Source organism: Lagopus leucura, unplaced genomic scaffold (assembly GCF_019238085.1).
Source record: "Lagopus leucura isolate 7727_CA_CO unplaced genomic scaffold, USGS_WTPT01 Super-Scaffold_1, whole genome shotgun sequence".
Taxonomy (NCBI): Eukaryota; Metazoa; Chordata; class Aves; order Galliformes; family Phasianidae; genus Lagopus; species Lagopus leucura.
Genome location: NW_024962250.1, coordinates 15,848,837 through 15,876,375, shown reverse-complemented (window position 1 = coordinate 15,876,375; position 27,539 = coordinate 15,848,837). Strand labels below are relative to the sequence as shown.

The window sequence follows — 27,539 nt, the reverse complement described above, 5'->3', positions numbered from 1 at the left end:
CTTTCTTTAAGCATATGAAATTATTGTTAATCAACTTAATAACTGACAATTGTTTATTTATTTGTTTGTTTATTTATTTTGTTAGTGGTGTACCTAGAGAATAAGCAAGAGCAAAACTGTGTACTTTCAGCAAAAGTATTTCCAAGCTTTTTGTGAAGGTAGCAGTCCAAGTAGTAGGAAACAGGTTTATCAGTAAATATGGAGAGAGGGTTCAAAGAAGTGAAAGGGGGACTAAGCAGAGAAAAAAAGTGCTTTAAGACTTCAGATACAGCTGAGTCTGCTTTTCCACTTTTACTTGCTGTCTACCATTTATGTTTAGCCTAGTAGCTAAGAGTCTGAAGACACTTCAGGTATGTTCTGTGCTCTTTCTTTCTCTAGGTCAGAAGAACCTCTTTTATAGAGATGAAGAAGCTCATAATTAATTTATGACACAATAGAAATTGTCTTGTCGGATTATGTTTAGAATATAAATCAGTGGAACCATTCACAACTAAAGGACTATGCCATGGATAAATACTTCTTAATTGCTTTTGCATGTATCCACTTAGAAGTTTTAACTAATTACAAGCCAAGTTTTCACTTCCTATCAAAGAAGAATAAAAAAAATGGAAACACTCAAACCGTGACTAGTTTTTACATATATGTGTTAATTCTCAGTTTGGATTGTATGTGCATGTACATTGTCAGAACCTGGTATACATTAGCTCAGTATACATTTGCAGACTAAAATGCTTCTAAAACTCTTCTCTCATAAATGCCTCTTTTACCAGGTGACAATATCTGTAAGTGAAACTGTTAATTAACAGATGTGTTTACACCTAAAAGTTACAACTACTTCTTTTTTCCTTAACACTTGTGGAATAATGCATTATTCTTGATATTCATAACATGTACTGTATTTTTAGTGGATCTACTTCATTTAAATATGTATATCCCTCTCGATCCAAACATCTAAGTATTTATCTGTAGAATTCTAGTATGTGGTACTACATATATTCAAATCAAATATTGAAATTAAAGATTATATTCTTCTGGTCAAAAGGAACAGCACCAGCTCCAAGAGAATAGTGCCTATTGACAAGATACAGGCTGAAATACATCAATATTCTTAGTATATCTATCAATACTATTGGACTGAGAAGAATTCAAACTGCAGCCAAATAGAGGGAAAAACTTTAAATGGATTTTAAATAAATTCTTAGTCTTTTTCATGCCTTAATGAAAACAAAACAGCAGGGGTCATATTAACGACTACAGTCTGAAAAGAAACCATTTTAACATAGAAAGTTTCAGAAGCATTTTAAAATAAATTTCTTGCATGTGAAATCAGATTTAAGCTTTTTTTTTTTTAAATTTTTTAAAGGGATTTGTTAGGCTAGCTGTAAGGATAATAATGATTGTATGCATTATTCTTGCATAATAAATCCGTACATAGTACTTAAGATTCTAGGTAACTGAAGAACCTTTTCTTTTTTCTTTCTTTCTTTTTTTTTTTTAAATGGGTTTACTTTGATAAACTGCACGTAATGCAAGAGAGATGAGCCTGGAAATCATTGTTTGCTTGCTGCTGAATTCCATTCCCTGAGTACCATCCCCCTCATTCATATTGCAGTGGAAATATTTCACTCCTTGTTGCTTTTTAGTACTAACAGTAAGTAAGTGAAAGTGAAAAGTGAAATGAAAGTGGTCATTCCTCTAAATTTAGTCACTGCCCTTGCCTATAGAGCATATATAGGCAAGCTGGCACTCTTCCCAGCACAAATACCATACAGACTCTGGCAGTTACAGAGTTGTGGCATGAAGAGCCAAGCTCTTTTCACAAATGGTCACATAAGTGCTTAAAGCTCTGTTAGAGATTCCATATCCCAGAAAGTGTGCCAAGCAGCTGGCATGCTATTGTCCCCAACTTCAACTTCACTGGGCAATAAAGCAAGTATTTTTTGCCTTTTGCATTCATCATGTTTGTTTCTGCTTTGTAATTGATATAAACATTGAAAATAGCTGTCTACAATACACTTCATGATCCAGCTGCCAAATAACCACAAGGACGCCTCTGATGTACCATGCAGACTAAGTCACCAGGCACAACAAATGCGCACATGACTTACAAGCCCAGAAACTGGGACCGTACATGACTGTACATGACTGTACATTATTGAATGAATACTGGAAAGCTGGCTTTGTTACAGCATTGTATATAAATATGTGGCTGGTGTTGGCTGAATTACTGTATCAGAACCATCTAAATAGTGGTAGTGAAAAAAGTTCAATGTTAACAAAACCTATTAAAATCATTGTCCTCTCTACCTCTTCCTATGGCACTGGGAAAAATGTTGCAAAGTTATGCTGACTTAACATGTTTGCTTTTTTCAGGTTTCTCTCCCTTTTAATAGGACTGATATTTGCTGAGCCTGAGTGAAGGGTAAGAAAGTTTGATCTAGGTAATTTAATGTAACTTTAAAATAGATACTTTTTGGCAGTCTCACCTTCCCCACGTATGGTGGTCTTTCCTGCTAACTATTTCCACGTTCAACTCTTAAAGACTGTTATGGTGCTGTTTTAGATTCTGCACTTTTCGATAATTCAAGTACTCTCTCTTATCAGAGATGTGTCTTGGTAGGATTTTATATAATTATGTTATTTGTTACAGCATTGATTTCTCTCAACTCTAGCTTTATTTTCTACATCTCTGTGATCTGTGGTCTCTTTCACTAAATACAGACATTATTTGTTGTTCTCCAGATGATTAGCAAAATATTTCTATTAATACAGTAATCAAAAAACTATGTAACAAAATGGAGGTAAAGAACCAAAGGTGCAAATCATATTAAGATGTTAATCTGATTTTTAGAAAAATAGATTCTGTTCACTCTTGGTAATATGCTTGTTGTATGAATGTATATGGACACCTCCATTACTAAGATTTTCCTGACGTCTTCAAACACAGCTAAGTTATGCCAGAGACTGTCCTCTCATTTGGAGCTCTTCTATTATTTCACCTTGCTCCTCTCCTCCCTCCTCCTTTTTTTTTTTTTTTTTTTCCTTTGCTGAACTTATCTTATATAAAACTTCAAATATTCTACCATACTGCAAATTTGCTTACCTAATTGTTCAAGAACTACAAAAATCCTGCCTTCCTAAAACGAGATCTTGTAGAGGATTTTTCATCACTATTGCCATTTGATATATAATGTTTTTCACTTTTCTTAAATAAAAGAAGTACAATATGGATATTGTGGGACAGGGTTGACTTTTTTTTTCCTCTTCCATGGAAATGAATTATTTCGACTATATTTTCCATCCACAGTTAGAACAAAAATGACAAAATATCAAAATTTCTCCCAGTATTGAAAACTTTCAAGACTGTTCTCTGCTGAATAGGCTAAGATTACTTGCTATGATTACACCTGCTAAACTATTTCATTTAAATGACTTGTTGGCCAATTGTCTTGGGTATCCCAAACAGAAGTAAGCCTGCATGTAAACTGATCTGCACAGCAGTAACAGCTATTTGACTGCAGGTTCCAGCTCTTCAGTGACTCTGTCTCACTTACTCTCACTATTCCATCACAGATCAGAATAGTAATTATCTGGGAAAAGCAAAAAAGAAAAAAAAAAAAAAGGAAAGAAAAAAGAAAGAAAAAAAAATGAGTCCAGTCAAGAGAGAGAGGATGCGTAAAAATATTAACCTCATCTCAACAATGCTATTACAGTGTTTTAATTTTATTCACCAGTCTACTATTGGATGGTTGTTATATTCTCAGTTTGATGTAAACCTGGATAACAGGAGATTTTATTATAATTTATATAATTTATATAATTCATGTAATTTATATAATTTATTATAATTACAGATGAGCCATGAGCTATGAGCTCCAAATGCTGTGCTACCTAAATGTCATCTTGAAATCTGCTTTAGGAGCTTGAGTCATGTATGCAGTCTGAGGAGAAACTGGAGTATCCTATGGGAGACATAATTGAGTCAGTGATTGATACCAATAAAAGAGGGCTATGAGCTATACAGACTATGTCACTACAAGCTTACATGGAAGTTCAAACAGGGTGTATGGGAACTGCTGAATCACAGCCTGAACCTCTGACTGATCACCTGAGGCAAGCCATGAGTCAGCCAGAGGAGCACAGCTGAAGGCAATTCACCTGTGCTGCTGGAAGGGGTGGAGCCTGGCTGCACCCCTCCTAGACCTATTTAAGAGCTGGCTACCGGGGGGAAGGATCTCTTCTGGATATTGTGTCTGTTGGTGTTTTGTGAGTGAGCCCAAGATAGGGGTAAGCCTTCTATTTATTCTCTTTTGTTATCATAGTCTGCTTTGCTCAGCTTTCTTTTTATTTCGTGATTGTAGCATCCTAATATTCTTTGATTATACACAGGGTCAAACTAATATATAAAAAAAACTTTGAAGCATTTTTATATTTAATGTTTACAAATCAGAACTTCAAGAGTCAGATTTACATTGTCCACAAATAAAATATTTTTTTCAAAACTTGCTAAACATTCAAAGTTTAAGGCAAAAAATGAAATTTAAACATGGGAAATAGTCATTATAAAAAGTTTGAGAATAAACTTTCTAAAAGTTCAACAAGCTTATTTTGACAGCTTTTCAAATCTTTGCCAGCAATCAGTGTCTTTACTGATTTTTCTCTATTAGTAACTGTTAAAAAGAGAATGTTCATAGATTAACTACTATTAGATCTCATTTTGCCTACTTTAACAGTCATGAAATTAATGAAAGGATATTAATGATTTTCTCTACTCTGTACAATTCTCACTATGCCTCAGATTAGCTCAGCACAGAGAAAGTTCTCATATCTCCTATCTAGTGTATCTTTGGTGGTGTAAACTGGCAGAAGAGACAGCAACATGACTTAAATATGTTACTACTAAATATCCAAATCTTTGGATATAAATTGGTCACAGGTGACAACATCAGCTGTCTTAAGAATTCCAGTGTATCATGTTATGATGAGCTGACTGTTAGCATGTGGATACTGTTAATAAGGAAAAATATTCCTTTAATAAGGTCAACACTAAAAATACTGTGATATTCTGCAACTGCTGCATAACAGTAGTACTTGCAGCAAAGTAATGTAGGTCCCATTGTAATTTAATAAATGTAACTAGAATGTAAGAAGACACAACAATGTATAAGTAGCAACAGAAAGGGAATGCAGAGGAGGATGGTACTGAAAGTTAACGGAGACAGTGAAAGGGGAATATGCTTATGCAACAGCAGACAGACCTATTCTAGAAACGTTTCCAGTGACTCTACACATTCAGAATCAGGCTTTAGAAAGGAATATGGAAGAAAGAAAAAGAGAGAGGAAGACAGAAATATGAGGTGAAATGGGCATTGAGGAAGAACTAGTAAATGAAGAATAGGCATTTGCAGAGAATTCAAGACTATATATAATATATATTTAATAGTATCATGCTTCTGACTGTGTAAATTCCATAATGCATTTCCTTTCATATTGCTATTAATATTCCTAACAGCAATGTTCTTTATCACATTAAAAACCAGCTGCACTCACAGTACATGAGTTATTATGTCAGAATTACAATAACAAAGGCAGAGAATGCTAGGGGAAATACACAGATGAGGACCTAGAGTTAGTGGGAAATGAGCTACTTTTTATGCATTTCGAGATGCACTCCATCTGTATGATTTTATAAGTCTTTCGAACACTTGCACATTGCATCATCTAGCCTGGAGTTGTATCCCCAGGTCATCTTTTAATGTCTACAAAACATCAGACAGAGTTTTTAGAAACAGCAAATTTGTCTATTCACAAACAGTATTTCTACTTTAGCCCATTCTTTTGAAAAAAAAAAAAAAAAAAAAGAGCTAATTACATAAATACTTCCTGTTAGTGGCCTTCTTCATATAGGTAAATAGATATAAATACATTACAAAATGAGAGTTTTTTTTATCAACTTGAAAAAATGTAGTAGGCTTTTTGAGAAGTAGTCTCAATAGGAAACAGATTCTGGAAATCTTCAAAGCTCTCTTTCTAAAAAGACAGGAGGAACCTCCTGAAGGTTCTCAAGTATTTAATTATCCGTTTTGTTTTTCAAGTCAGGAATGTTAGAATTATTTTTTTTCCTCTTTGTTTAGAAGAGAGACCTTGGCTATACAACATACTTAAAATATGCACACAGATGTTTGCAGATGTCTTTATCCTTAGCTTTCTTTCCTAAGTAATTAAAAAGAAGATCAACATAACTGAACTGCTGAATATGATGCCTTTAATTTCTAAGTTGTGGATTGAATGGCCTTCACAAGTGTTGTAAATTTCTCAGAAAAAAAAGACCAACCAACAAACAAACAAACAAAAACATAACAAAAAACAACAACTATTAAGGGAGAAGCATTTGTTCCTCCCTGCAGTGCTTTGTGGTAGAAATGATCTTTGATCTGTAGCCAGAGTTTGGAGTTGCATACTCTCCTAATTACAACAGCTAAATACATGTTATGGTTTAACCTGGCAAGCAGCTAAGCACCATGCAGCACTTTGTTCACTCCTCCTTCCCTGTGGGATTGCAGAGAGAATCAGGAAAAAAAAAGAAGAAAAAAAACCAACAAAGTAGAACTCGTGGGTTGAGATAAAAGCTATTTACTATGAAAGAAATGATGGAGAAAAGGAGAATAATAATAGTAATAATAATAACATATATTTACAAAACAAATGTTGAACAAAACATTGCTCACCACCCACCGACCAATGCCCAACTAGTCTTGAGGCAATGGTTGCTCCTCAGTCAATTCCCCACAATTTTAGAAGTTTTCTCTCATGGTGTTATATGTTATGGAATATCCCTTTGGCCAGATTTTGTCAGCTGTCCTGGTTCTGTCCTCTCAGCTCCTCATGCACCTTCAGCCCTGCTTGCTAACAGGATAAAACATGAGGTTGAAATATCCTTTGATCTGTACAGTACTGCTCAGCAACAGCTAAAACATCAGAATGTTAACACCACTGTGTTTCTCCCAAAGAACAATACACTGAATAAAAAATGAAAAAATAGTATGCCTCCCAGCTTAACTGGGGCACTAGATAAAGTTATCAGGTTCCAGATGATGACAAACTAAAGGTACTTTTTCATGTAATGCTCAGCTAAACTACAGAAATCTTTGCTACAATATATTGTGAATGACAACATTTCAGAAAGCTTCTTAAGTGATTAGATGTTACAGTAGAAACTATAGAAACTGTATTGCACAAAGCACACTGCAGCCTTGATAATTGTCCTCCACTGAATTAATAGTACCAGTCATTTTGGAGTCAGAATATGAAAATATATTGCATTTTTCTTTTTGACGCATTTATTCAATAGTATGTTTCATACTCATATAATTATGCACACAAAAAGTTTTCTAGTTTCTAACACGCATGAGCTCTTGATCATGCCAAATAGAAAGTTGTTTGGTGCAGATTTTAAAAATATATAAGTAACCCTAGCATTCTCAGGTGTGGAAATTGCTACCACTCATTCACTCCTAGTATTAAAATACTCGTTCTGCTAAATTCTGAGTGCTAGCTTCATATGAATCATCTTCCATATGAATTTTGCATTTTATCTTCAGAAAAGCCAGCTAGTCTTCTCAGTTTCAGATGATCTCTTTAAAGTATAATGAAAATATTATAGGACTTGTAAGGCTTGAATGCATGGCTTGTAGCTATGCTATAATAAATGATTATTTTGGTTCATTGACATAGAATTCTTTTACATGCATAATTTTGTACTTAACATTTACATCATTAAATCCTAATGTTCATTCAAATATATTATTTAATACAAATGTTTTTCACACACACAGTCTTTCCATTTGACTGAAAGAGTTCAGAAGTGCACATCATTTAACTCTTCAGTGATTCAAACCAAGGAAAAGTGGTTCAATTCTTTCATTTTAGTTGAAGTACACATTCTTATGTCAGGGCTATCAATGGTCTTTGTATGTTTTACCAAAAGAAAAAAAGTCTGCCATATTCCCCATGTTCACAGAATCACAAGTTGATTGAGGTTAGGAGGGAGGTCTGAAGATTATTTTGTTCCAGGTCTCTGATGACGCATGGTCCCCCTGAGCGTGTTACCTGGGACTATAAGTAGGCACTTTCTGAAGATCCCTAAGGAAGGAAACTCCACATCCTCAGGACTATTAGTGCCATAGTTAAGTCACCTGAACAGTACATAAATGTTCCTGATGTTCAGATGGATCCTCCTGTGTTGCTGTCATTGCTGATATTACCTTCTCTAGGCTAAATATTTCTCAGCTTTTCCTCACGGTTTGCTTGAGTCCATTAATCATCTTAGTGGCCTTCAGTGGGCATGAGTAGCTTCTTGTATCTTTCTTGTAGGAACCTAGAACTGGGTGTAGTACTCCAGATGTGGCCTTACAGAGGAAGAATCACCTCCCTCAACCTGCTGGCAACGGTCTTATTAATGCAGACCATGATACCATTAAACTTATTTTCTTCAGGAATAGATTGCTGGCTCATGCTCACCTTGGCATAAACTGGAGTTCTCAGGCCCTTTTCTGCCATATATATTTTTTTTCCACATTTTCTCTAGTCTTACTTGACTTTATATTCATTGAGATGAACCTCTCTTGAGCTTATTATTTGAGGTGATCCTTAAATATTAACCAGATTTCTTGAGTCCCTCTTCCTTCCAGGGTCTTAGCCCATGAAACTTGTCCAAACAGTTACATGAAAATGTCAAAGTCTATTTCACTGACTCAAAAGTTTTGGACTTGCTTTTACACTCTGTCTTCTCCTCAGAATCTTGAATTCCAATACCTCACGATCATTTCAGCCCAAGCTACCTTTGACTTTCATATCCCCACTGAAAGCCTCCTTGTTGGTGTGCATAAGATCATAAAATCATAGAATCATGGAATCATAGAATGGCCTGGGTGGTTAAAGACCTCAAATATCATCTAGTTTCAACCCCCCTGCTAGACCAGGCTGCTCAGAGCCACATACAGCCTGGCCTTGAATGCCTCCAGAGATGGAGCATCCATAATCTCTCTGATTAGCCTGCTCCAGTGTGTCACCAACCTTTGGGTGAAAAACTTCCTCCTAATATCCAACCTAAATCTCTCCTGTCTTAGTTTAAAATCATTCCCCTTTGTACTATCACTATCAACCCGTGTAAACAGTTGTTCCCCCTCCTGTTTATATGCTCTCTACAAGTACTGGAAGGCCACAATGAGATTCCCCCCCCAGAGCCTTCTCCTCTCCAAGCTAAACAAACCGTTTCCTCAACCTTTCTTCATGGGGAGATACTCCAGTCCTCTGATCATCTTAGTGGCCCTCCACTGAACCCATTCCAAGAGATCTGCATTCTTCTTGTGCTGGGGGCCCCAGGCCAGGACACAGTACTCCAGATGGGGCCACACAAGAGCTGAGTAGAGGGGAAAAATTACCTCCCTCTCCTGGCTGGCCACTACTTTTTTAATGCAACCCAGCATATAGTTGGCTACCTGGGATCCAGGTGCCATAAGATCCAGCAAGGCACCTCTCCTCATTGGCATCTCTTTCACTTGGGTGATGAATTTGTCACTGACACACTTCAGGAACCTCCTGCATTGTTCATGCCCTGTCTTATCCCTCTAATAAATGTGAGAATAGTTGAATTTCCCCATGAAGATCAGGGCCTGAGGACATTAGAATGCTCCCATCTGTTCATAGGAGGCCTCATCTGCTTTTTCTTCCTGATTAGGTAGCCTGCAGCAAACACCCACTAAAGTGTTACTCTTACATGTCTCCTCTTTAATCTTCACATCTGAGCTCTCAACAGGCTCTTCATGCATCCCCGCACGGAGCTGCATATATCTCTACTGTTCTTGTTTAAGAGGCAATTACATCTTTTCATCTTCCTAGCCTGTCTTTTTAAAGAATTTATGTCTCTTTGTGGCAACACTACTGCTATGGAGGACTTTCCATCATGTCTTCACGATATCAGCAGGACAGTAGCCATGCAGCTGCTCGTAGGTCTCTAAATCATTGTGTTCATTCCCCATGTCATGTGTATTAGGGCACATACACTTATGAGTGTTAAAAAGTAAACATTAATTTTACCGTGTTGTCCATCTTACAAAACGCCACATACCTTCATAGTAATCAGATGAAACTCATGCTTTATTTATAATGATGTTGCTGAAACAAAATTTTTGACCTAGAAATCTTTTACATTTTTATTTTTTTCTTCTTGTTATCTTGTTAACAAACTTGTTAATCTGTTTTTGCATTCCTTTCCCACGCAAAGGCATTTAAGTTTGAATAGAGTGCTGAAGAGAGAAACTGATTCTAATGCCAACTCAACTTGAAAAGGTAAGATGACCAAAAACTCTGACATTTTAAAAATGCTTTTCTGCTACCTTACAAATCTGTCAGTCTTTACCTTTACAAAAGCAAAATAAAAAGACTGTCTTTATCTTAGGTGTCTGAAAACTAATGGTCACATATCAAAAGGAAACAATCAGATCTATAATATAACTGTATAAAACAGAAAGTAATCATATTCATCCCAATTTATTCCTTGAGTTTCAAATGACTTCATGGTAGATTAATCTGAATTTACTGCTATAGAGTGATATAAGTAAAAATTTAGTTTAATTCATTCCTAAGTGATCAATTAAAAAAAAAAAAAAAAAAGGCATTTCTGGCAATGATTTGAAGCATTTTTCCTCTTCTTAACTGGGCCATTTCCTTGAGCTTTGTCCCCAGAATCTCAGCATCAGATTTTCTTTGCTACTCTGGATACTCTGAAGCACAGCAGTTCACGGGAAATGGAAATCTCCAAAATTATTAGGTAAGAAGGCAGCTCTTTCCCTGATTTTGGGTTTAAATGTTGTAATACACAAGGCATATTGCTTTGCTCATTAATTGGTTGTTAAGCAGATTGTTTTAGTTGTCTCTTTATAGGCATAATGCACTATTTGTAAAGCAGCACAGTTTGTTCCAAGCAGAGCTATCTGTCTTAGCAATCAAAGCCTGCAATCATATTTCTGCTCATTTTGAAGGCTCACTGTGAAATCTTTCAGGAATTAGAACTGCACCTTCAGATCTCTCTGTGATCTGGTTTAAGCTATCTTTGGGATTATCTCTTCCTCTGAAATCCTGAGACGTACATTCAAATGGAAAAGAAATATCTGTCTCAGGATTAAATCCTACGTGTACTCAGAAGACAGTTTTACAGAGCCTATCAATCAAAGAGTTATGGGGGAGAATTCAGACATAACTACATAAACTTGATGACGTCCACTGTGCTGAAAATACTAATGATGAAGAATGCAACATATAATGAAATAATATGAAAATTGTTTGAACTGATTTAAGCACCAATAATCAGAATCTCTTCCAGAATGTAAGGTAAGCTGCACATTGTACAGTTTTATAATGGCACTTAGTTATCAGTGCCAGTGTCTTTTTGAAGCATCTGGAAGGTAGATGAACTGTGGGAAAGTGAGAAAGAAGCTATGTTTACTTCTTATGGTGAACTCAGTAGATACTAGACTTCATTTAAAGCAGCTTGTATAATCCATTTAATTCTCTCTGTTTTGTGAGTTTTTTTGCAGAGGGAGCATTGATCAGGGAGGGAATAGTGTTGCATAAGAGCTGAGAGAAATTATGATAATCTCCAAGATTTCCTAGGAAGCTTGGTTTCAATTTGATACCAGTCATCTAAAAACCATTACTATATTATATATGCGTTACTGATACTTCTGTTTGCTTCATATTCTAGGAGATCATTTCATTTCTTACTTGCTTTAAAGTCTTGTGGAAGACAGAAATTGGCTAAAAGATCACCAGAATATTTCCACTCCTAATGGAAACTTATTTTTTGTTTTAGAGTATCCGACAAATGTCTAAGACAATGAAGATTACTATATTTTCTTCCTTTTTTCCTCTAAGAACATGGAACTTCTATCCTAGAAATGTAAAATGTGCACAAGTGAATGCATGCAGTGACATGTATAGTGGTGCCATAGCAAACGGTTAAAATGCTGGTGGAGTGTACAGAATAGTTTCATTTTCCTTAGATTCATCTATTAGAAGTTGATATCTTGAAAAATATTAAAATTCATTAAATAAAACTTATTTATGAACATCATTTTGTGACATTATTGTATAGCAGTTGGTTGATATCTCTAATGACTCATAACTCTGCAATAAAACTTATTCATGCTGATCCATGGTATCATACTATCTGCAATTCCATGAAGGTAAGACAGATACATGAATATAAAATCAACATGAATTAATTTGTCATTCTCGCTGCGTCATACTCTAGTTTTTATTCATCAGACCTTTGTTAACATCTTCAGTTTTCCTGTCTGTAAGTGGTTGTGCTATCTATTAACACATTACTCTTTTTGAACAGCAATTTCTTGCTCACTCTAGGTTAACATTACCCTAAGAATGGTACAAAAGTAATTACTAGGTTATTAATTTATCAAAATCTTCATTTTTAATGTAATTGTTTTAATTTTCAGAATGAGGGCATAGAGTTGACACACAACTTTAACATTAAAAAAACCCACACCACCAACAACTAACAATAAACTATAGGCCAGGCACTTCATAAATCTAACCTTTTATTATTTTTATCATATGAAGGTCAATTAAGTTTCTAAATCAATAAGGCACTGTATTGAAGTTTTATTTTTTATGCTTAATTGTATCTACAGATGTGGTGGATTGCAGTTTAGGCACACTTGTTGTGGGGAGAAAGTTCTGTAGATGAATTTGTTCAGAGCTCCTTGCTCTGATTATTTATTAACCATGAAGCATCATGCTTATGCAAATATATCACAGCCCTATTAACATAGAAAATTCAGAATAGTATTATGAGCTACTGGAATATGATATGATCCTTGGCTAAATTTTCAAAAGCCATGGCTAAATTTCAAAAAACAAAGTGGATCTGAGATTTTTTTTTTAATTTTTGAAACCTGTTGTATAGTTGTATTCTTTGTGCTTATTTCATGCCTTCAGCTCCAAAATAAGTCTTTGTCCCAGTTAGCATGATTTTTATTTTCCACTCAGTGAAGAGTGTGTGAGGATACTCTGAATCAATGACAAGAAACTAAAATATTTGTTCAGAGCATGCCTGATCTCTCTTTGAGAATAATCCTTTAATATTTAGATAATTTTTATTGTGGGTTTTGAGCATTCTCTCATCTAAATATATTGAGGCTGTATTTAGCACTTTCTTTCTATTCAACTGTATGTGATTAATTGAAATATTCTGATTTGCATTCTGAAATTCAATTTATTAAATGAAAATAAGCAGAATAGTAAGCACTGAAATGTTTCATTACATATCTTAATTCACATTGTTGTCCAAAAACTATAAATGAGTTACATATGGAAATAAGGGTTATAGCTACAGTAGCAAATAAAATAATTTTAAAAAAATCTTTTTTTTTTGAGAAAAAATTCACTCTTAAAAGACGTGTGTCTGTTTGTATTTGAGAGAAGGAGAGGGAATATGTGAGTGTACAAAAACGAGATTTTATGATTTTTAAATTGCTAAGGGCACATCATCATCTGGATGTCACATCACAGGACAGTAAAGTGGTGGACAGGCATTTTCTTTTCCAGCCAAAAATTATTGAAGGAATTAATAAAAGGAAAAGTATGATAACTTTCTCTGCATTTTTGAATGTAAAATCACGATTTTCTGAAGAATTCTATGACCTGGTACCCGATATTAAGAATACAATAAGATCAAATAATAATTATTATTAAAAATTATTTGTATAGACACTTGATAAAAGGCTGCATATTCATGTTTCAAGTAACTCCTGGGAAGCAAACTGAGAGAATCCACGCCGCAGAAAGATAAGAAACTTTCCTATGCTCTATAATACTGGTAAAAATTAATAACAAAAATAGTAATAAGAAAAGGTGAAATTCCTAGTTTTGAAGTTTACAGATTAATAGTTGACTCAGCTCAGACAGCTAAAGTTACTAAAGTTGATTTTCTCATTTGGCTGCATAAAATCTATTCTGTATATTTAGGAAAAATCAATGAAAGTGAATTCTGATGTGAAGTGACACTTTTGACAAATAGAAGCATCAAGTTTTTCCATTAGTACTGTTGTAGGAAGGTCTAGATAGCTAAAAGCTGACAAGAAATCCTATAGTCCTATAATAATTTTGTCATTTCACTTGAAAAGACATGATGGTTAAAACATTTCTAAGTATTCTGTATATTTTTCAAATTCTGATTCTCACCAAAATAAGCCAAAAATAAATCAGACTTTCAGATTTTTGTGTTTCCTTTGTACACCAAACAGCCTCTCAGGGATATTCAAACTGAAATTCAAGAATTGACAAAATAAGTGCATATCCAAATACACAGTTGCTTTATGTATGTATTTCTATTTACAGACTGTCAGTATTTATTGGGAAAAATGTGTGAAAATAAAATCTTGCTGTGCTGTACTCCATATAATCAATATGTTAAATACTTGAAGAGTATAATTACATAATAGTATTAAAAAAATAAATTGGAAAATAGTGCTGCTTTAGTTCTTCACTGGAGAAAAATTTCATATCAACAGGTGGTAAAGCCAATACCAGCAATGAAGAAAACAGAACTCTAACTTTTGAAAGATCTTGCAGAAGCACACAGCAGTTCCTTCAAGAAATCCTTGAAAGAAAAAACTCCCAATGAAGACGAATTTTAAATGTGCTTTCTTAAAATAAAGAAATAAATTCTTCTGCTTGTTTGGCTGGTTTTGTAAATATTACTTGTAGTTTAGTAAGTCTGGGATATTTAAGTCATTACTTCCTGTAACAAAGAACTCTTTTTTTGAACGACTGTGCTGCTCATTAGTTACTGAAAAAGCATCATTTTTGGGCAACACTGGTTATACACATAGTGGTCAATGATGTTGAGTTGTGAATCTTAGTAGTATATTATATATATTATAAAATGCTTGATTTTCTTTGTTATTACCTTCTAATCCATTAACATTTTGGTGAATAAAAACACTCCCTAGTCTTTGCTAGGATCTGGAAATATTCAGGAACTCCTGCTCTTGGTGAAGATATGGATGTGATGATGGAAGAACCTCCTGTGACCTGGCAGAATGAATGCCATTAGAAATTTCAGCTCTACATTTCCTGGCATGGGGTGACCTTTAAGCAGCTATAGAGAGTATTGGGGCAGACAGGTGAGTTCCACAAGGGCAATAATTATCTCTAAGTCAGTGGGGTGAAATTCTGAATTTCCACTCTGCAAACTAAATTCTACTTTATTCTTGCTTTTGAAGAATAAGCAAATAATATTGTGCTTTGAAATTCTCTTCATCTTACAGCTCTGGAGAATAGTATTCATTTTTATTACTGAAATAACATAGTAAGAAAATAGGCAATAATTATCATGTTAAAAATAATATTATGACTTATTGTGTACTTTCAGAATACGGAATAATGAACCTCTGTCTTCAAAGGCTAGATAGACAGATACTTAATAAGATAAAATTTGATTTAGCTTAATTCCTCTGACTTAAATAGTAAAATTTAAATATTTACTTAAAATCTTCATTTTCTTGGACAACATTTTTGTCTTCGATATTTGAATCAATATTTAAGAAAAGTATGACGTAAAATATTTAATGATATAACTTTTTCAAGCATTTACGTATGAAAGTACTGAAAGGAAAAATAAAACAATATTAAAAACATTTATAAAATAAATAATGAAACTAATTTTCTCTCTCTCTCTTTTTTTAGCATAGAAATACAAATAAATGAAAACTCTGATGTAAACGTCATTTTGCCATTCTAGAAAATTATGCCTCCATTCAAATTGAAGTGAATTGCTTCACTGTTAACTGAAGAGAGCCAATTTTCTTTCCTCTTATACTAATATAATAAATTTCAAATAATAAACAATATTCAACACTAAAGAATAACAGCAGAACATTTGTTAAAAGCTTTCATAGTTACTATTTGTGTTGATGTTTATTTGTACCTTACTGGACCTTTGTATATTCCCTGAGTTTTAGAACAATTTTCTCGAGAAAACCTTTGACATCAACCCTTGAATCAGTGTTATGACAGTCTCCTTGATTTCTTTGACAAGAAAGTGGACTATAGCATCTTCTATCAAGCTAACCTGAATCTTGTGCTACACCTTGGCTTCAGTTTTCCCAAGAACTTTTTGCATCCAACATTAATGGTGTCCAAACTAAATGTCTTGACAGCAGAGCACAACTTAGTTGACTGAAGATGGGATCAAAGTTCTTGAAAAAGAATGACATTTTGGAAATGTTTTATGGTGTTGAAAACTTGTTCTACTCTGAAATGCGCGCTCAAGTCCTCCATATTTTGTCCTTAAAAATGTTTTCTTTTGTTCTACTTCACTTGCTTGAAGTCCATTACAGAAAGTAATACAGAGTTTAATGTTGGTGTTAGTCCTATTATCTCTTTCAAAGGGCTGATTTTATTACTAGTATTGAGATTACTGTGTGTTTTATCATTTCAAAATCTTCTTTTGGTAGAGGGAGAAAAACAAACCTATGCCATCTTACTGAAAAATTTTTCCTTGAAGCAGACCAAAGTTAACAATTCAAGTAACGGTAATTCCAGCCCTCTGCTTTTGATTTGTTTTGTGACAGTAGGGATATCAGCATGGAGTGAATACAAGAACAACAGATTTTTGTGATCAAAATATAGTTGGAAGGTTTTGTATCATTATTTTCTCAGCATATTTTCAATGGTACTTTTCACTGTAAATTATGTTGCTTGTTTGTTTTCGTAGCCAGAGCACTGCAAAATATTTCTGTGATCATTCTGATGCATAGCTTGTGAAGTCCCTGCAGCAATGCAGCAATAGCCACTGCTGCTACATAGACTGCTACAGATCTGCTTTGCATTTGTAATGTGTGCACACAGTGCATTTGAACTGTTGCCAAAACTACCTCACAGTTCTACAGAATGGCTCTTAAATTAGGACTGTTGCACAGGTCTGCAGCAGTTTTCTTGTGATGCTGAGTTAGTTGATCCTTATGGAGATGGAGAGTAATCACTTACTGCAAACTGAGATAAACTCTCTGCAGTAGCTGAAAGGAACAGCTTAGTTGTGCAAAGAAATGTTGATGACATTTATTTTTAAAACAAGAATTTTACTTCTTAGCACTCCTAGGTATGTAAAATGTGTTCTCTAATTTGGACTTTATCAACAAGAATATTTGAGGAGAACACCTTCTAAATAATTCACAGTTATATTTTACACACTTTGTCATACTGTTAGTAGTAGTAACATTGTTTCAATTCAGAGAATCACATCTAATATTCTAGAAAGTATAACTGACAGTTACAAAATAGAAGCTCTGTTCTAAATTTTGAATAACTGCAGATAATTTACACATAAATAGGATGATCTAGGAGAATACTGTAATGGAACATTACTAATATTTTTTTAAATGAAGAGTCTTGGCATATTTGCTTATTTTCAACATTTGCAAATGTTAATGTATTTATTATCTCGAGTACTGTGTTCAGTTTTGGGCCCCTCACTACAAGAAAGACATTGAGGCCCTGGAGCGTGTCCAGAGAAGGGCAACGAAACTGGTGAGGGGTCTGGAGCACAAGTCTTATGAGGAGCGGCTGAGGGAGCTGGGATTGTTCAGTCTGGAGAAGAGGAGGCTCAGGGGAGACCTCATTGCACTCTACAACTTCCTGAAGGGAGGTTGTGGTGCAAAAGGGTCTGGCCTCTTCTCCCAGGCAAATAGTAGGACCCGAGGAAATGGCAAGAAGTTATACCAGAGGAGGTTTAGGTTGGATATTAGGAGAAACTTTTTCTCTCAGAGGGTGGTCAGGCACTGGAATGGCCTGCCCAGGGAGGTGGCGGAGTCGCCATCCCTGGCAGTGTTCAAGAGGCGCCTGGATGAGGAGCTACGAGAGATGGTTTAGTAGCTTGTGGCACTAATAGGAATGGGAGGGTGGTTGGACTAGATGATCTTGCAGGTCGTTTCCAACCTTGTGATTCTGTGATTCTGTGATTAATATTTTATTAGCAATATAAAAATCAAAACAGGTAAATTATATGTATAGTAAATGGGAATATCAATTGTAGTGAAAGAATATTATGTAGATAATTAGATTGCATGAACAACTAAGTCATTATCAGTATGAGATGTAACTGCCTACTACTTTTATGGTCCAGCATAAAGTAAGAAGATAACAAGAATACAGAATAAATTGAATAAAAAGAAAATTGGATAAATAACAGTAGCAAAATAGCAGAAGTTTTTATATAACGTAAAAAAAGGTCCAGCTGTCAGAATACAAAGAACCATTCCTATGTAGACCTCAATTAAGAAAAGATTAATCCAGATTAACACCTATTAGATCCCAGTGTAAGTAAAAGGCGTAATATACTACACATTTTACCTATATGCTACTGTTGTGTTTCCTGAAATAAAAATCCTAATTCTATTAAGAAATGGCCTGATAAATAAATATTGGGTGTAAATGGAAAATAACACTGAACATTTGCAGAACATACGTGATGTTGGGCAGTCCACACGAGTATGTCTTATATGTCTTACCGTATAAGTTTTATTTGCACTGTGAAGGAATCCTCTTATTTCATCCAAGTGAAGAATCCACAATTCTATCTTAGTGCAATTCTGAACTTACATTTCAGTTTATAGATATGAAGAAGATAACACATTCTTGTAAGGACTGTGCTACTACATCTACATTTGTTTTTATTTGTGTTACCACGACAACTTTGATCATGAAGGTATTTCAGAGGTAGCTGTATATTTTCCTTCATTAATTAACTTAGAAATGCATTATTTTACTGCATTTACACTTACTCCACTAGTAGAAAAACAATATCTTGTAAAAGTAGACCACAAAGAAAATAGAAGTATGTATGCAAACTCTTTAAGAAGACTAGAAAAAGGACATGTAGAAATACAAAGTGAATTGTGTCCACATAAAACATGAACATTGGCAGATTGCTTTTTCTTCTTGCCAGTAAAAAGTAATTCTCAAAGTAATGACTACTTCTAGGTAGCTGGGCAATTATTTGTTTTTCTTCTGACTGTAATTATCATGAATATCACTCTGGATTTGTACATTCTTCCACTGATTTTTGATCACAGAGTTATTCTACCTGTTTTTTTTGTCGTTGTTTTTGTTTTTGTTTTTGTTTTAGGAAAAGTAGTAGTATTTACTGTTATTAAAACAAATTGCTAAATATTGTTGTGCTTATAATTCAGAAGTTAATGAATATTTCTCTATGTGAAATGCTTATGAAGAGATCTGATATTTTCTTTTTTTATTATTATTTTAATAAATCAGAAGAAGGATCCAGGGACTGTACTTTTCTATGTATATATATATACATATGTACAAAAAAAATCAATTATTCCCATATACATTGGATTTATTATATTTCTCCAAAGGAATTTAAAATGCACTGAATAATACTCCTTTTATGGTTCTAGAAGAACTTTCATAATAAAAGTTGCTGTTGAAATTTATTTTCGTATATATGTACAGGAAGACTTCTTTGATGTTTTACGCATTCCCTTGCCTATAAAAAATAAATGGGGGGGAGGGGAGCAGGGAAACAGCAGACCTTGTATTAACTTTAACAACTCTACCTCCTCTCCTCCAACTTCAGATCTCATTTATCTTTTATGAGCTCTGGGCATTCTGCCATAATAAAACTGCATAATGCTAAAATTCTAAAATCATTCAATGGCTTCTTTTTTTTTTTTTGTAACCTATTCAACTCACTGTGACATTGATCCTGCCACTTAAGAAGCTGGTTTGAATGATTCTACTCTTTTAATACTACAACATGTAGTTCAATATCCAAAGTTCTGAACTAGGAAATTAAGGTACTCAATTTTCTGAGGAATTGCTACATCCACTTGCTGTTAATAATTGTAGTTGAAATACTAAGTCACAGTTTGAACCAATTATTTAGCTCCTGGTAGGAAGGCAGGGGAGCTCAGGTGCATGCAACACACTTGAGTGACTGGAAGAGGTGGATCCTGGCTCCACCTCTACCAGACATCATTTAAGGGTTGGCAGTGAGAGGCAAAGTTATCTTTCTGGAGATCTCTGAATGCCTGAGAGCTTCTGAAGGTAAGCAGTGTTTTTTTTTTTTTTTTTTTTTTTTTTTTTGTTTTTGTTTTTGTTTTTTGTTTTTCTTTTAAGGCCTAGTGTTGTCATGTTTGAGTGAATTCCCTGTTGCTTCAGCTTGGAATCTTGCCATTGTGTTATTGTTTTGCTTTCTACTGTGTTTCAGTTGTGTTCCTTGCAGCTTAGCTGTGCTAAGTGTAGGCCTTACATTTCTTTAGGAGTTTTGGGAGGAAAATGAAATACCTGAAATGTATTAGGTAATAGATATGGAAAGTTATAAATACTGTAATTTAATGGAAATGTTTTTTGTTAATAATCCCTATAGATTTTTTTTTTCTTCAAAGATAATATTTAGGATTTCTAGCAAATTATTCTCTAATACTCAAGTTTTTATTGGATAGTATCTCTGCTTAGGTCTTAACAATCTTTTCAGGTTACTGAGATAATGCTTTTGAACATCATTCTACTACCACTAATTTAAAGATATCCTATTATCTCTGAGATTCTGATCAACTGAATCTAGGTAAAACTAAGCTGACTCAAATCTTATACAGGAAGGGTTTTTTTTCCTAATATAGGTGTTTGTAATGAAAAATGTGCATCTGTTTTAGAAAGAGAAATATAGGCATTTTAGGGGAATTAAAAAAACAACCTTCTATTATGCAGTATGCAGTCCTGAAGTCACAATTCTTTCTGAGAGGCTATGCCTGGAGTTAGAATCATAGAATTATGATCTTTGGAAAAGACCACTGATTTACTCTAGTCCAACTGTCAGTTTAACACTATTGTGCCTGCTAAACCATGTTCCTCAGTGCCATATCTATTCTTTCCTTGAAAGGCTCTGGGGTCTCCATTGTTTCCCTGGGCAACCGCAAAAAACAACAACAAAAAAGACCCTTCATTTTTGCAAATCTTTAACTTTCAACGGAAGTACAATCCATTGAAATTTATATTAAAAAAAATAATTACTCTGAATGTACTGCAGCCATACTGCTCTAATTCTATTTCAAAGAACACCATGGAAGATGTCTTAATTTTGAACTGCAAACTTAAGCGGTAACCCAATATTAGCTACCAAATTCATCAGCTCATGTGGTGGAGTCAAAATCAGAGTTACTAGAATACAGTGAGAGAGCTTTAATGTACTTCTACTGAAAACATTGAATACATGGTTTTGAAAGAACAATCAAGGCAGTGGTTTCACTACTTCAATCAAGAAAAAGCATTAATCTTCATTGTCTGCTTCCTGTTGCATAAATGAATTGAGGGGAAAAAAAATGATTGTGTTGGAATGGCTAGGTCATGGCCTGAACCAGTGACCGAGCTGTAGGTGAAAAGGTGTGGCTAACTTAGGGAGCACAGATGTAAGCAATGCACGTGTGTGACTGAAAGATCATTTAAGGTTAGCAGCTGTGGGAGCAGCATTTCGATTTGGAGACTGTGCATTCTTGAGTCCTCACCAGCCTTTGAAAATGATCAGCTATTTTTTACTGTACAGCTTTAAACTAAGTCTTGACGAATGCCTTTATAGCACGTTCCTATCCTAGTAGAACATGGTATTATTGTTTTTCTATTGCTGTACAATGATGAACTGAATTTGACTTTGAAGAGTGTGTGACAAGAGTGGGTAGTGGTGTGTGGTAGAGTGGTGAAGAGGGGAAAATTAGATGGCTTACATTGTTCTTCTTAATTGTTTCTGTGTTATAGTTTTAGTCCTGTTTCTTGAAGTTGGCCCAGCAACATGAAAAAACGATGAAGAGTAACATTAGAAGATGTTATGTAACTCAATTCCAATACTGACTGAAAATGTATAAAGGAATTCTAAGGTATTTTCTTTGCTTATATTCTCCACAGGATCTTATTCAAATTTTTTCAGTGCTTTGTTTCCAAAAAGTGTCTGCTGTAAAACTGTGAAAGAGAAGTCAATCATAGGTTTCTGTATGGCAGCATCTAGCGAAAGAGAAATTAAATGTTATACGAATCTTCTTCCATTGTCAAAGATTTGAACAGTAAGTTTTTCACAAAATGAGTTAACAAAAGCTCAAGGAAGAACTTCAGTCTGACAACAGAATTGCTTATCTAAGAAATGTGGTATCTAAGTTAAATTCTCTCATGTGCTATAGGCCTGACCTTGAACAAAATACCTAGTGGCATTGTTCTTGCCTACTGATACTGGTCTGAAAACTAGGCGGACAGACTAACCAAATTTTCTGAATTCTTCTAAATATACATAATTACTGCAGAACAACTTAAGCATGAAATTTCTTCCACCTATTTGAGGGTAGGATGAATCACCTTTAGAAATAGCTTACTTTCTTCCAAGTAGTTTAGAAAATATGCTTAAGATAAGGTGAGACATAAATCACCTTTAATATTTTATGCTTTTTTTTCAACTCATCTCTGTAGAATGAATACAGTGGCATTTTATTTCCTTATTAATTTACTAGGAAAATATGTTACTTTTTTTGGTGTTTAAATAATGGAAGATTAGAGTGAAAGAAGTATAACAGACATATGTAAGATTAGTACTTGTAATGAGTTAAGGAAATCAGTTATTTATGAAAATAGATTTCTAATACTAATGCTATCAACCTTGGTCAGGACGCTATCTCTAGTGCCATCTGTTTGGATTCTTACAGCCGTTCAGAGATCAGCTTTGGGGCCTGAATTGTTCTAAGGAAAAAATAAAAGGCATGATAGCAGTAAATACTAGCCACCATTCAAATATTGATAAACCTGATTTGTTGCAGCTGTTAGTGGTACCTATATAGGCAAATCCAATTTTAAATGCAACAGGTGTCTATCACTGAAAATCAGTGTTCTTTTATTTACAAACAATAAAACAGGTATCAGTCATAAATTTCTGCTGCCTGCTTGGAAGGAAGTTAATTTTTTTTTTTTTTTTAATTTTTTTAATTTTTTTTTTTTAGCACTGAACAACAACTGAGGGGAAACAGAAGTTTCAAGACAAGTTCTTGGCGAGATGTATCAAAACATAGTGGAGGCTTGATAACTTCCAGCAGGACAATTTTATTACAGCCTGTGAATTGAAACTGCAAATGTTTGTTTACACATTTAATGCTATTATTTCCATTATTTTAGAATTGTTCTCATAGTTTAGAGTGGTTTATAATTGCAGAGAAATTCTGTCAAGACTCTTCTATGTCTTTTCTCACTGGAGGAATTGATCTTTCTGTCAGAGGGCTGTATTTAAGACTTCTATATTTCTCTCATGAATGGAAAAATCTCTTCAGGTTTGTGAAGCAAGTTTGTCAGGGTAGAGTAGCTAAATTAGAAAAAGCTTCGAGGGTAAATCCATGGTAGTGATTGTCTGACAGTGGTAAACTTTACTGAAGGCAGAATGACTTAACACATTTCAGGACTTTGAGTACCTTTGAGTCCAACACTACCCATGGTCATACCCATTCTTACCTGAAAGATGTCATCCAAAGCTGAGATGTTTATTTAGCCATGGCATAAGTTCATGACTTTTTGTCTATGAAGGAGGTAGAACTTGAAAATCCAGACTGAAAAAAATCAGGCCTATGATCCAAGTATAATGGAATTATAATGATGGAATTTACTTGTCTTTTTTCTTATGCACTTCATATATAATTTTTTTCTTTTTCTCTTAAAGCGTGCTCAGATCCAGGGCAACTTTTTAAAGAAAACCCAGTACTGCTTCTTTTCAGACTCTGTATTATGAAGTGCTTGAATGTATTACAACTTCAACTTTTTTTGAGATGATCTAGTTTTTTGACAATTATCTGCATTTTACTCTCACACTATTACTGTTTTTTCCTCATCTTCAGGATTGACTTAAAACTTCTCCTGTTTTCAGTGGAAATTATGTAGTAGTTCTGGGGCTTCCTTGCATGTGTCTTACAAATTATATGTTTTAGAACATTAGGAAAAAAAAAAAAAAAAAAAAAAAAAAAAAACTCATCCAGTGAGCAGAAGGTGGTATGACTTTTTTCTTCATTCTTTGCAGGAGGGTTAATTCAAAACACTGGAAGAATATTAATGGTTACCATATTTCAATGTGCAATAAGGAAGAATGTCATATGGGATGCACCAAATGATAGCATCACTGCCTGGGGTAAACTACTCTCTCTGCTCTGCAAGACTTACAACAACTTGGGTTAAGTTAGAAATGTGTTAAAAGTGGTCTCATACTACTCATACTTTTATTTTTTCCTTTAAATTGTGGCTAGAATATTCCCTGCAATCCTGGGATTAATTCATCATTCTGTAAGCAGGAAGAAAGAATGTGAAAAAGCTTTACGCTTCCACATGCATACATTCTCTTATAATAGCTTACAGTTTCATACTAACACACCAGCTGGAATGAAACATTAGAACAAACTGTGGTCTCACAGGAGCCTTCAGCATTCTGAGACAATGAACAGTGTTGTATAAATGGATGGATATTCTTTAGTCAGTTTGTATCAGTTTTCACTACAGCATTATTTCTGGTCTAGTCTTCCTCAAGGTGGAGTCCATTAATATATTTTGTCTAGTTATTGCTTGGATTTATTTTTGTTTTGTATCTTTGTGCCATATTGATGCAAGTTACAGCATACATATTCCTGAAAGGAATACAAGCAAAATGAACTAACATAAGTTGCCCGTCCTGCTGCTGGCTTGCCAATATCAGCCATTCTGCTTGAGACTTTCCCGCTGTATTAAGGTAATGTCAATCTGATGAATATGTTAATATAATAATCCTTATTTTTCTATTCTAGTACAGTTGTGCAGCCAATGCACTCTTCTGCTGCAAACAGAAACGCTTCTCGATTCCTCACTCTATTGTCTAATCCTATTTGCCATAACTTCCCTAAATTTGTATTGGTTTCTAAAACACCTTTATTCAGTTTAGTATTGATTACATTTGTAAGTTAGGAAGGTTTACAGTGAATGGTGGCATCTGCTGTTGCTCTCTGGCTTTCTTTTCATACAGTTACTTTTTTTTTTTTTTTTATAGGAGAAGACCAGAAATTAGAACAAGAAGCCAGAGTGGCTTCTCAGGTAAAATTCAGCCTGCTTTTTGTTTTTCTTTTTCTTTTTTTCTTTTTCTTTTTTTTTTTCTAGCAGAATGTCAAAGACATAAACTACACTGTGACTCTAATACACTGTGTTCCTCTCTTGGTATTTCTAGCACCTCAAAACTTAGCAGAATATAACAGTGCAGACCAAAGAGACAATGTTACAAACAATTAGTATAACAATGCATACTGTTTCCTCTTTTAAAAGGAGAGAAAAAAAAAAAAAAAAAAAAAAGCTAAGGACGGGTTTCCAGCTGTCACTCAACTTGTTTGCAACTCACAAAGACTTTGGAAGCCCTTCCTGCCTATCAGCCAGCACAGAGGATCCAATCTTTTCTATTGTTAGTAACATAGCATGCAACTATACAGTCGTCCAAAGTTCCAGCCTTCTAACTATAGTGTACTGACCTAGCTAAAATGAAAACTTCAGTGAAACTTTCAGGAGCTCAGGACCTAGACTGTGTCTCACTGCGACTATGAGAACAGTGACCACTTTTTTTTTCTGGAATAATCTAATTAGCAACCCATTTTTCCTGCACTACTTTACTGTTATGCTTATGTATGGTTGATGTGTTTTGTTTTTTGTTTTGTTTTGGTTTTTTTGTTTTGTTTTGTTTTAGATCAGGTAATAAGCCTTGCATGGAAAAATTCTACATGTGTGAGAAAGAGCTTCTTTCATATTGGTAAATTCTGATTCATCCACTGACTTAAAAAGGATGTTAACGTTCCAAAGGCTATAGTCTTTCTCTTTTACAAAGAGAGACAGCTATGGGAGGGAGACTTTATAATTGCTTTTACTGTGCGTTCTCACACAAAAGAAATTTTAAAAATCAATGTGTCTTGTTGAACTTCTTTGAAACTTTGGCTATGAATCTCAGAAATATCTTCTTAATATTTGACAGGTGTCCAGTGTTCTACATGAAGATATATCCTAGAGAAATGAAGCTATAAGTGTTTTCATTTTTTTTTTTTTTTTTTTTCAATTTTGAAGCTTGTTTTTACTCTCATAAGCAGATGTTTTCCTCTTGTTTTCTAAACTGACATGGGATAAAATAAACCTCCATGAACTAGAAGAAAACAATATAGCTCCTCAGAGGCTGTTGGATTTTTGCTCAGATGCCTAACAACTGCTACGTTCTTCACTTGATCCAGGCATAATTTGCCCATGTAAATCTTTAATAAAACAGCCACGTTCCTTCTTTTTCTTGTGTGTTTGGTTTCAGATTTTATTATAAGACTATCATTCTTCAGTTTTAGTTTGTTTTAATTTATACTTACCTGTGTTTATAAAATTGCCTTTTTAAAAATACTGCTTCACTGTATCCAATAAATACGTGTCTAGTGTAACTATTAAACTTTTTGTGAAGCAACAGTAGTAAAAATCATATCTTAGTCTAGAATATTATAGAATCACCAAGGTTGGAAAATACCTACAAGGTCATCCAGTCCAACTGTCTATCATTAACATTTCTCACTAAAACTGTCATTTTTGTCTCTATGGAATTTGTAATACAGCATTTGAGGAAATGTCTCAGATTTACCCATTGCTTATTTTCTCAGCAGAAATGGATTATGGACTGATTTTTTTACATGATTATTTTGCATTAATTCGTGGGATTTCCTTCCTGTTCTAACTTATTATTCTAATATTATTTCATAGTATATCACCCTACTCATCCTTCGACTCTGTAAACCACAGTCTGCCTTAGAGTATGTCAGTCTTGAACTTGGCACATTTTGGAGCTATACTTATTAAAGTATATTCTTTTTCTATAGGTGAATTCACATGATATAAATGAAAAACAAACGGTGTAGGATGATGGAAATAATTTGTTGGGAAGCCAGGTAGATATTATATAATGAGTTCTACATAGGGGGAGAAAGTAGTTTTTTCAGTTTCATCCAATCCTATTTTAACATATTGAAAACTCAGACCTTATCAGCTTGCCTCTCAGGTTTTCCACTTCAGTGATGTTATTTTCCACAAGAAATGAAGTCAGTTGTACTGTGATCTTGATTATGGAGTCTCAGAGCTGTTTGCTTCCATTCACAGATGCATTACTTGTGCTTGAGGTTACTTCTCTTGAGGTTGGCTATGTTTATGAGTCCTTATTTCCTTCATGATGAGTGCTTCTGAAATAAGGAAATCAGGTGTACTGTATCTTTGAAACTGGGAAGCTTTCAAGACATGTTTGTTTCTCTATTGATTTGTTTCTGTCCTAACAACAATAGTGGTGCTCCATTATGTTATATGGCAGCTTAAAAAAAGGGTTTTGATGGTATTCCATCATCATTTTATTGCTGAATCTTTAATAGCATTTCTGATCTCTGTTGTCATTAGATAAATTT

The 27,539-nt window shown here is 34.4% G+C and overlaps 2 long non-coding RNA genes across 3 annotated transcripts; both read left to right on the top strand.

The window, feature by feature from the left end:
- Positions 1 to 4,265: 4,265 nt before the first annotated feature.
- LOC122180711 lies at positions 4,266 to 10,747 on the top strand. Its single transcript, XR_006179212.1, has 3 exons — positions 4,266 to 4,287; positions 10,286 to 10,350; positions 10,735 to 10,747. It is a non-coding gene; the product is annotated as an uncharacterized LOC122180711 (long non-coding RNA).
- A 9,373-nt stretch (positions 10,748 to 20,120) lies between these two features.
- LOC122179189 lies at positions 20,121 to 26,391 on the top strand. 2 transcript variants are annotated; one of them, XR_006178577.1, is made up of 6 exons: positions 20,121 to 20,148; positions 21,853 to 21,971; positions 23,076 to 23,206; positions 24,137 to 24,244; positions 25,130 to 25,173; positions 26,093 to 26,391. It is a non-coding gene; the product is annotated as an uncharacterized LOC122179189 (long non-coding RNA). The 2 variants fall into 2 exon arrangements; XR_006178579.1 differs by lacking the exon at positions 23,076 to 23,206.
- The last annotated feature ends 1,148 nt before the right edge of the window (positions 26,392 to 27,539 follow it).